This window comes from Coptis chinensis, chromosome 1, assembly GCF_015680905.1.
Source record: "Coptis chinensis isolate HL-2020 chromosome 1, ASM1568090v1, whole genome shotgun sequence".
Lineage (NCBI taxonomy): Eukaryota > Viridiplantae > Streptophyta > Magnoliopsida > Ranunculales > Ranunculaceae > Coptis > Coptis chinensis.
This window is the reverse complement of record NC_141456.1, coordinates 78,884,058-78,894,351: the sequence shown is the minus strand read 5'-3', so window position 1 is coordinate 78,894,351 and position 10,294 is coordinate 78,884,058. Positions and strand designations below refer to the sequence as shown.

Below are 10,294 nucleotides of genomic sequence, written 5' to 3'. Positions count from 1 at the left end.
ATGCTATACACTTAGGAATATTGGTATTGTTTTCTTTCTCTATGCTCTTAACAATCTAGAAGTCTCAATGAAGCTTTTGCATCGAATAATTGTTAGAAACTTAGGTTAATATGTAGGTAATAATCTTTGCATCTATCTATAAATATATATTACATGAGTATCTATGATTGTTAGCAGTAAGTTTATAAAATCTAGGCTAGAGTACTTATTCTACAAATCCTGTGAGAATATAGCCTAAAGCCTTATATGAGCGAAACATTTGAGAAATGACATGAGGGAGAAGTAAAATCCGGATAGAGAAATCACACGTCCACTTGCTTGACCACTATGCCATATCCTAAGCGAGAATTTAGGCCCTCTTTGGATCGATATAGCAAGAAATTCAAACCTATGAATTATTTTCCGCTAGTCGCCCTTCTGAGCCTTTCTTTAGCCTTCCATAAACCATAATTCCTTTACCCTGTTACAAAAACAAAACAAAATAAAAAAAAAAATTCAACTTACCCAATCTAGAATAAGTCTGAGAATAGAATGAGTGAAGAAAAAAAAAAGAGAAAAACTTGTGTAAACAAAAAATTAGTTAGTTGCTTCAGAAAAAGAAAAGAAGTTTCCATCCAAGGAAAAGAAAAAGAAAAATAGAAATAAATAAAAACTCCAAAAATAGAATAAAAGGGAGTCAAAAGCCAAAGAAAATAAAAAGAAAAATATGGCTAAGGATAGAATCAAAGTATAGAAGCAAAAGAAAATAACAAGGTTTTCTCTAAGTTACATAATATGAAGACTCTATCATCTCAGACTTGTCCTTTTGAATATCCATTTCCTTCCTTCTTAAACCATCTCCTAATCCCCGCAACACTTAATAAAGACCTCTAACTCAATTAGGAATAGGTTAGTGTGATAGTAAGTGGCAGATGTGTTTGATAGACTCCGGCTTCCTTGTTTGTCATTGAGATTGTAAGGTAAAGTGTGCCCACTGCACAATCGGAGTAAATAAACTTGAGCGGAAAAATCAGAGTGGTTTTTGTCTTGACATTTATGTGAGGACCTACTTAAGGACGCTATTCTGAGTTTTCAGAAACGAACCTACTAGGCATTTCATAGTATTACTCATAGTATATATATTTGTATCATAGATGATTGATTATTATGCATGTATTAGTTTAGGTTTTTGACTTTGTTATTCTTATTCATTTGCTAGTGAGAAAAATAGATAGTTGAGACATGAATGAGAAAACAATAGTTTTATTTCTTAGTCGTTGTAGTATAGATGAAGTTTGTGAGTACCTTCACTGGAAAACTCTCACGAGGCTATAGCTCGTCCACTAGGTAATTCCTAGTGGTTTAAGGCCTTGTTGCATATGGTCAATGCAATCGCACTTAGCGAAATGAGAGTAGTTAGAACTCCATTTTTGGTCACTTATTCTAATTTCTCATATTTGCTTGAGGACAAGCAAAATGCTGTTTGGGGGTGGTTTGATAAGAGCCCAAAACTGTAGTTTAACCCTCGTGAATCATACTTTTAGACCAATTATGTGAGTAATAATTAAGAGTTAATACCGACACGTGTTTTATGCATTTCAGGTTTCAAAGTTCATTATGTGCAGAAATGTGCCACTTTAGCAAGATAAAGGAGCAAAGGTCGGTTGCTGAGGAGTTCTGTGATTAAAGGCCAAGATTCAAGAAGACAAAACCTTTTTAAAGCCCGGTCAAAGTTGAAAAGTCAAAGTCAACGCGCGAATAAGCACAAGAAGTTAGTTAGAGAACTTCCGAAGGCCGTATCTTTGGACTCAGACCTCGGAATTGGGTCTAACTTATATCAAAACGACCGGTTCGGAAAGCGCTTTCCAATGGTCTTAGCGTTGGCCCAATAAAAGGAGCAGAAGTGGACAAAAATTCTTTCGAAGCCAACCGCAGCTGAAGAGGCCTTTTTGGACTGAAAGTATTTGGTTTTTGGCCTGATTCTCTTGTCCAAAACATGGCTCCAAGCCCATGCACAATTTTTGGATCTGAACATATAAAAACAAAAGCTTAGCTCTTTGTTAATGGTAGCTAGTTAGACCTAAAACTATAGATAATTCTAGATCTAGTTTTCATTAATTAAATTAAGTTTAGTTTAAATTCAATTCTTGTTTTAGATTAAACTCTTAGAATCATTGTTCTTCATTAGTTTGATAAATAAAATATTTAGTTTGTCAATTTCAATTTTTGTCATTTATAATTGTTTAGATCTAAATTCTTTTATTACTTGTTATACATTTCCTAGTTATTACCTAAGATTTCAATTATTGTTTAGATAAATTGCATAAAGATAGAATTTTTATATGATGTCTAGTTATAATTCAATAGGAAATGATAGTGGTATGAATCAAGGCTAAACCTCGATTAGAGGGATTGAATAAGCCTTGATGACGCTTGATCTTTGTTAAACTTAGGAATCGTCGTGATAATTATTCCACTCTAGGACCGATTAATTCACCATGAGAATGGGTTTAATCGCTCACATGCTAGTTATGAATTGGTAGAAATGCCATGTATAATTAGGGATTATAATTACTATTTTGATATGCAAAACATTCAATATGGATCACGACGAGTCTTTGTTAGTAGGATTAAGTCGAGTTATGGTGGATTCAATTCCCTTTAATTTTTTATCTAGATTCAAACCCTTAGCATTCTCTCATTTCGTTATTCGTAACTTGTTAATTGTTTTCCCCTCGTAGTATAGAATTCCCTTCGTAAATCTCTCACTAGACTTAAGACCGATTAATTAGACTAGAGATCATTCCATGCTAAAGAACTAGGAGTGGAACGAATTTGTTACTCCACTCTATTTCAATATAATTGAGAGTAGAAAACTTGATAAATTAAGCACGTATTAAGTTTTAGTTTACTTACGTTTTGAGTTTTATAGTTCATTTCGTAGGTAAACTATCATTTTTATACTTATCATAGGGTCTTCAGTTTCTATGATAGTATTCGTTATGGTTTCATTTTCAGCATATGTTTGCGAGCGATCTGCAGGCATAGTCACTTTGTTATCAACTACTTTCCCTAAACGAAGGGTAGTGACTACTTGTAGGTCCCCTGGGGTTATATTACCATTACATTGAATACTGTTTATTCCGAGTGTTTGGTTATTAGTTTGGTTAGGAGACATGTCAATAACCTTTTGGCACAAAGACTGCATCGTTTGTTGCATCATTTTAGAGTTTTGATCATGCTGATCTTTCATAAAGTTGGAGTTTTGTTGCATAATTTGATTTTGTTTTTCCAATAAGGTCACTACTACTTTGTCTGTAGATGGTTGAACTAGAATTAAGGCTTGTTGAACGTTCATGTCTTGATGTTGATAGTTCTGGGTCATGGGTACTAAAACTATATTCTTGTCACTTAAGTTTGCTTGTCCTTGAGGTTGAGTTAATTGGTTGAAATTTGATGGTTGTGGTGGTAGTTGTGCATAAACAAGAGGACAATAGAAGTCGGAATGCTCAAGACTAAAACAGACATTACAACGAGTAGATTTAATGTTCATGACTGGAGTGGGTTGTTGCTAAACAGAGAGGACATCTACCTCTTTAGTAAGGGCATCGATAAGAGTTTTAAGCTCGGAATCAGGTTTATCCTCAAAAGAATAAGTGGAGCAGGAAGAGTCGTTATCTCCCTAATTGTTGTTCCTCTTAGATTGATCTTCTAAGAATTTATAAGCCTTCAAGGTTCCTTTAGTAAGAAACCCCAGTCATGATATCTAGAACCTCTTTATGATAATGTGAAAGCCCTTTGAAGAAAGCACGAACAAGTGTGTCTTTTGCAAGGTTATGATGCAGACATTCTATGAGAATATCAGTGAAACGGTTCCAGGCCTCTAAAAAGGATTCATGAGGGTTCTGGTGGAAGAAATGAATCTTTTGAAGCATTTCATCGGTTTTCAGTGGTGGATAAAATTGTTCCATGAACAATTGAACAAGTTGAGCCCATAAGTCTACAGAGTTTGGCTTTTAGACAGTTAACCAAGACGTTGCCTTGTCGGCTAGGGTGAAAGAAAACACCCTAAGTTTAACTTGATCCGGACTTACACTAGGGTGATGGAATGTAGTGCAAACTTGTTCTATCCTACGCATATGCTGGTAAGGCTTCTCGTGGTCTAAACTATGAAAAACCGGTAACAAGTTAAATATATTAGGGAGAATTTGAAAATCCCCCACTTGGTCTGCAAGAATGATGCACGACTTAGGGCCATCGTTTAGGGCTTTATAAAAATCAGAGAGAGGAGTCTCTGGTTCTTTAGCCATTGATACAGGTGTAGTGTGTGAAATTCTAGATAGGCGTGTGGTATTTATGTCTACGAAAAACAAGCCTGATTATACTAGAATTGAAACTCCTCTGACAGAAGTGGCGAGGAGTGGAAGAAGGAGTACCTGAATGCCTCCTTGCTACACGTATGAATAACATCTTGTATACGCAATCTTAGTGTATTTAAAAAGTTGGAAACACTTAATATAAAATAATTTGAACAAAACACTACTACAAAAAGGGTCATTACCCACGGTTGGTCAAATGGTATATACCACTGTATTTATAATAACAGTGGGTTATAGTCATTTACCATGGTACATTTCGCTTTGCAAATCTAGGTACAAGCAAATACCATTTGTTTTGATACTGATTGGTATATAATATCCGCGATATGCCACGGTACTACCAAATATTGCCCATTTTGTTTTAAGATATTCTTATTCCCCACTGTTTCCCGAAAAATGGTGGTTTATGTTTTTCCAAAAATTACCCCTACCGTGGATAAAGAGTCTCCAAAATCACTTGCTCGAGAAAATAATAAAAAGAGAAAAAACAAAAATAGACAAAAAACAACTAAAACTCCCTCTTTTCAATTGTCACTTAGGGTTTCTGCTCTCTCCCAGATTTCTCCCAGTCGTGTTCATCATTTCGGACAAGGTTGTTCTATCTCTGTTGCAGTTTTGGTCACTTCCAAAAAATCTCCATTTTCAATTGATCTGGTAAGAATTTCTGGCTTTTAGTTCAAAAAATTTTATGTGTTTCTTTTTATTGCGATTTCAAAATTTATAAATTAAATTTGTCATTTTAATTCAAAGCTCATGGTGCGTAATCCCTGATTATTGTCAAATTACCGCTCTTTTGAGAAATCCTCATGTGTCTTCTTGGCAATTAAATTTGAAAGAGTCATTCTATTTCTGTTATTTTCTTGTTGGGTTGGAAAAATTTATTGTAGTTCTACCAATCTGAAACTTAGATTGCATCCTCTATAAGTTGTCTTCTTCTTAACTCCTTAATTTGCTTAACTGGAAATAATGTGTTGTTTGGGTGATGTTATCTCCCTGTTTTGGGTTTGTAGTCCGTCTATAAAGTGTTTGACTAAATTGTTTATTAGTAATGCTATGTCTGATTTCATGCAAGAGCTGGAGAGACAAGGGTATTTGGGACTTTGTGTTAGTTATAAGAGAACAATAACCTCTACCGGACCTAATTAAGTGTATGAAGTATATTTTACTGATTGTTTAATCATATTTGATAATTGTATACACCTGCTCTTTCCCCCACATGTTTCTAAATTTCTTGAAGAATGATGATCACCAACTTGGCAACTTCACTTAAAATTACAAGCTAGGTTATGTCTTGAGAGAAACACAAACTCAGAGAAGTACATCCATATAATATGGTGTTCTCGTGGTACATCCATATACTAACCGGTTACTGGCTCTTCATTTCCTTCTCTGTTTAGCCCATATTCCCATAATTTATTGAAAAGTTTCAACGTCATTAATTGATTGTGATGAGAAATTTATGGAGATTTGCCCAATATATACTGATTAGGGTAGGATAGACTTGGACCCCTATCTAGTGTATACTTTACTCTCATTCCTCTTATTTTATTTTGTACCAATGCACCCTTAGGTCTGTTTTACCGAAGTTAAGATAACCACTCTTATGGAACCTTAGTGCTGGGTGTATCTCCGCCAATCTACTATTGCGTGTACAATGATAACTGCATGTATTAAGATTCACACGCTGTCACAGATAAGGGTGGAATTCGAGCTAAACAAGCCGAGCTTTACCATGCTCAAGCTCGGCTCGCTAATTACACAAGCTTTAAATTGAGCTCGAGCTCGAGCTCGGCTCATATAGTTAAACGAGCCGAGCTTAAACGAGCCAAGCCCGAGCCGCTCGGTTATTTTACACTATAAATATGCTATTTGAGCTAAACATATAGTAGAGTTTTCTTGTGCATCTTTAGATACTTCCTGGATGCTGAACTAATTTTCCTGTGTTGCAGGGTGGAGAGGGGGATTGCTTTTATGTTGTTGGCAGTGGTGAGTTTGAGGTCTTGGCCACCCAGGTAATAGTGTCAAAATATATTTGATTAGTATTTTTTTCTTTCAATTAATATTTTCCTGAAATAGATTGAAATTTCTTTCTTAAGTAATACAGATTCCATTCTAATTGTTGTAGGCTAGTTGATTCTATTCCCCTTTTTTTATAATATCTAATAGGGTAGCGAGTCTTGGTTGATCTGTTCTTGCATGCTTTGAATGATCTTGGTGATGTATGATAACTAATTTTGGAATTGCAGGAAGAGAAAAATGAAGAGGTTCCGTGGTTTACGCAACTTTATACAACTGAAAAGTTGTCGCGTCTTTTCGGGAGCTAGCAATCGATGTAAGACATATTGTCTGCGGTTATTTATAAGTTTCTTGTTTTGACTTGTGAGTCTATTTAAATGTGATTTATTCTTTCTTTGAAGGTATTAAGATATCAACATTTTGTTTTTGCCGGACAATTTACTCCCACCGGTTTAATATTTCTTTTTGTTAGCGGGGGGGAGGGATCTGGTTAAGTTAGTTTCGCCTTCTCTCACACTTTTTATATAGGAAAATTAGTCTGACTACAATATAGAAACATAAAAAAAAATTGGGTCGTGGGGATCAAGGGGTCCCACACGACCTGGGGACACTTCCCCCCTTCGGGCACGCGGGGCAGGGGAGTGTCTTACTTATGTCTCACTTAGAATTCTAAAGTGAAACCAATTGCAAATTGTATAGACTTCAAGGCACGCATGTGGTATGTGGTATGTGTTCTTGTAACAAAGGAGAAGTTTGATTCTGTTGAAGTATGTTTCAATCTTTTTGATGGATTTTTTTTTTTATCCCAGTTAACTAATATTTCATGTTCCTAATTGTATGATATCATGGAAATCAGGTTGAAGGATATTACTTTGAATTATCCAAAGGAATCCGAGAGAACCGATGCTTCAATCCGCAAAAGTTTAGCTTTTCGATTTGGTAAGGTGACCTAAACAAAAATACATTTTCTTGTTAAACCTTCTTCAGTTCATGGTTTGTGATGCTATGCTTATTAGATAAACATCTGAATTACTCAATAATATCTGATCTGTAGGAGTGGAGAACATGTATGTATTCCATGATTGCGATGACACTTGGGCTTGTTCTTTTCGAGGCTCGGGTTGGTGATTGCTTATATTCTTAATTTGCGCTTTAATATATAGTGATAGTTGATTCTTTACATATTTGACCACTAACAGAAAACATGCCGAGCTTGAAAAGGTTCTCAAAGCGAAGATTAAGCAACCGGGTAAAGAAGCACAAGTCTTGAAAGAGAAAAGACCGATGAAGAGCTTGATACCATCTGCTTTTATACCACAAATTATATGCACTTGTGCTGATCAAACACACATTGGAATATTATTGAACACATGCCCGGCATGCCCGTTTGTTTCAATGCCTGCACCCCATTGGATGAATCATCCGCGACGATTCTGGGTCTTTATACGTGTCATTCTTTGTAGCGAGGCTATGTACAGGTTGGTCTTGGAAAATACTATAAGCTACATTTATGGGTGTTTGTATTTGTACATATTCCTTGATATGCATAATTTTCTAAAGCAATAGAAAAATTTTACTTAGCAAAATTTGGGGTGGATCCGTTTTCACGGATTAGATTGTGTCCTGGGAAGGTCTTTTTATGACATATGACAGTGGTTTCAAATTTCTTCAAAAGTTTGTAGTCATTACGGAGCTGAAAGTTTTGTAGAAATTCGTCATTGTTATGATCTGATTCGTTAGTGGCCTTTTTTTTTTCTTGGTATCAGGATGTAGCAGCTTGACATTCCAACCACAGGTTAGATATTAGATTATTAACATGTATTTTTCCCCATTAATACAGCTTGTAGACTTCAGATTTGGCAAGAAGTTGTCTGGCGAAAGAACATTCACGATCTGCGGGATGACAGATTCTGTAGGTCCAGAGATAATCCAGGGAAAAGGCCACACATATGCTGCTGACTGGTAAAGATGCATCTCTGTGAAAATGTTATTGCTAAACATAGTATTTGGGAAAGTTGTTTTGGAAACTGCAAGTTCAAAGCCGTATATCCTTTAGTTGAATGTATCTTCTTAAGGAAGAAAACTGGTGGAAACTCAGCGTGAATAGTCTTAACAGATGACTTTATGATACATGTTTTTTTTTTATCCCTTATAAGTTGTGATAGATAAAAAAAAATTATCTATGTTATGTGCTAAAACGTTTCAAAATTGGTGAAACAGCCCCCATGGGATCTTGAGGTTGGAAAGAATTTTATTATCCATTATACTTATGGATGTGACTACTCTTTGAAGGTGGGTCGCATTTTTCCCATTTAATTGTAAACACCTTTAAGAATTGATGATGGTTTTCTCTTTTCTCATTTGGTTTTATTTATAAGTAATGCTAATCCTCCTTTTGTTGACGCATTCACATGAATGGGATAGATGCATTATTGGTTCTAAAGTTATCTATTTTATTAATTGATACATTTACAGGGGAAGCTAACATATGGAAAATTTGGGGAGTGGCGCTTCGACAAGAGATCGTATCTTCGTGGTCCTCCACCAAGAAACTTGTCCTTGCCACCACGGAGTTAGGAGAGTGTGGTATGACATATGCCGAAGTTAATTCTGATATTCATACATAACATTATATCTTTACGCTTTGTTCTAGCATTTAACACCCGATAGCTATAAGAAAACTTCATTAGTCCTCAGTCCCTTACATTCAAAATCTTTCAACTGCAGGTCATGTTTGGTGACAAAAGGTGAATGAGGCCACCGACTAATATTCTGGATGGGACACATTTTAAACTTGTGTTAAAGTAGTTGAAGACTAGTGTGTTTAGTTTTTTGTTGGTTAACTTTTCTAGTACTTGAAAGAAATGAGCTAAGTACTAGAAAAGTTTTAGAATTCTTGTTGAAGAAGAAAGTTTTAACTTACTTGGGGTGTTTTGTTTCATGAAAAGAAATGAGGGGCATCGGTTTATATAGTTACTTTGAAACAAGCTCCTGCAGCTCATTATATTGGTGATGACTTGAAATTGGAGAGTGATAATGGTATTAGACATGGAGGAGTTGGTCGCTATTATTTTGATGTTTTAGATGGAACAAGTTGGTCATTATTATTTTGATGTTTTGGCCGAATGGAACAAGTTCAAACTTCTTTTAGCAATTCAATGTCTAATTTTTTTTTTTTTTTTTTGTTGCACTATGAATTGTTTATTTGAGCAATGTGTTTTTAAATCCAATGTGGATATGGTGAAAATGGACAGGTTGCAGGGTTGAATATGATGAAAATCGAATAATTTGGGGCTTTTATTTTATTTTTTTTAAATGTCTATAAACCACGGTTTTGTAAGAACTGAGGTATAAGGATATTCTATAAACCACGGTTTTTATCCAACTGTCGTATATAACATCACTATTTCCCACGGTTCACCTCGGATAGAGAAAACTATAAAGACTATTAACCACGGTTCGCAAATCCTAATACCACTGTTTTAGCTAAAATCGTGGTATATAATAGGTACTTTTTACCACGGTTTTGTTAGAAGTATTTGTCACGGTGGTTGTTACCACGGTTTGAAAACAGTGGCTAAAGGCTTTTTACCACTGTATATAACAGTGGTATATGAGTTTTTATGTAGTAGTGAAAGGAGAGCCAGCGACTCACCTAAGAAAATCGGACTTCCTTCAGAAGGGGGCGCGGGGCGCGTTCTTTCCGACTCAAAGTCCAGGCGCTTAAGGGGTGGGGCGCGCTTGAAATTGGGCTAAAACAGGCGTGGGGCGCGCTCTTGCCTGAGACAATGTCCAAAGGCGCTTGGGCGCAGGGCGCACTGCAGAAATAGGCTAATGAGGGAGCGGGCACACCCTCCAAAAAATTTGAAATTTTTACAGTAGTTTGCTAAGATGTCCAGTAAGTCGCCTGTAAAATTTCA

At 35.8% G+C, this 10,294-nt stretch overlaps 1 long non-coding RNA gene across 1 annotated transcript; it reads left to right on the top strand.

Annotated features, from left to right (window-relative positions):
- Positions 1–7,845: 7,845 nt before the first annotated feature.
- LOC147525302 (uncharacterized) lies at positions 7,846–8,943 on the top strand. The gene is made up of 3 exons (XR_015197929.1): positions 7,846–8,336; positions 8,595–8,666; positions 8,850–8,943. It is a non-coding gene; the product is annotated as an uncharacterized LOC147525302 (long non-coding RNA).
- The last annotated feature ends 1,351 nt before the right edge of the window (positions 8,944–10,294 follow it).